General features: G+C 74.0%; 1 protein-coding gene across 1 annotated transcript in view; it reads left to right on the top strand.

The window, feature by feature from the left end:
- The first annotated feature begins 323 nt into the window (after positions 1–323).
- GRINA (glutamate ionotropic receptor NMDA type subunit associated protein 1) overlaps positions 324–596 on the top strand; it is a 4,996-nt gene continuing 4,723 nt past the window's right edge. Inside the window, exon 1 of the mRNA XM_027908411.1 lies at positions 324–492. The gene's annotated coding sequence lies outside the window, so the exon portion shown is untranslated. The remainder of the gene's footprint in view (positions 493–596) is intronic.

The raw sequence follows: 596 nt of genomic DNA, 5'->3' as shown, positions 1-596 counted from the left end.
AGGGCGCAGCCGCCGCTCCCGCACTGCCCGGTTTTGTAACCGGGCCCCGGGAGCGGGGGCGGCCCCGGGGCTGCGGCGTAGCCCCCGCCCGGCCCCGATGAATGTGGGGCTGGGGCGAAAGCTGGCCGGACCCCACGGCTCCCCATGCCGGCTTGGGGGGCGGGCAATGGGGCAGCGCCGGGGCTCCCCCGCACCGCTTCCGGCAACCGCGGCAGACCCCGGCCCCGCACAACGGCCCCTTCGCCATGGCCGGGCCCCCCAACCCCGCACACCGACCCCCGCCACGCCTGGGCCCCCGAATCCCGCACACCGGCCCCGCACATCACCCCTCCCCGTCTGAGGGTGTGTTGTCATGGCAACGGCCCCGCCGCCATCTTGTGCGGGCCCGGGGTGGAGGGGGGCGGGATGTGACCCCCCATCCCGGGGCATTGCTGGGGACAGGGACTCCCACATTGTGGCGCTGAACTGGGGACCCCCAGGGCTGCCTGAAGGGCGAGCTGAGGGGTTGGGGTTGGGGGGTGGGGGGTGATTGGGAAAGGGGGTGACAGCCATGTGGGAGTGATGTGGAGGGGGTAATGGCCATTGGGGGGTGACAG

Source organism: Empidonax traillii, unplaced genomic scaffold (assembly GCF_003031625.1).
Source record: "Empidonax traillii isolate 1590-97213 ecotype Southwest subspecies unplaced genomic scaffold, ASM303162v1 scaffold1699:size72841, whole genome shotgun sequence".
Classification (NCBI taxonomy): Eukaryota; Metazoa; Chordata; class Aves; order Passeriformes; family Tyrannidae; genus Empidonax; species Empidonax traillii.
The sequence above is the reverse complement of the archived record's forward strand: the minus strand, read 5'-3'. Positions and strand labels throughout refer to the sequence as shown.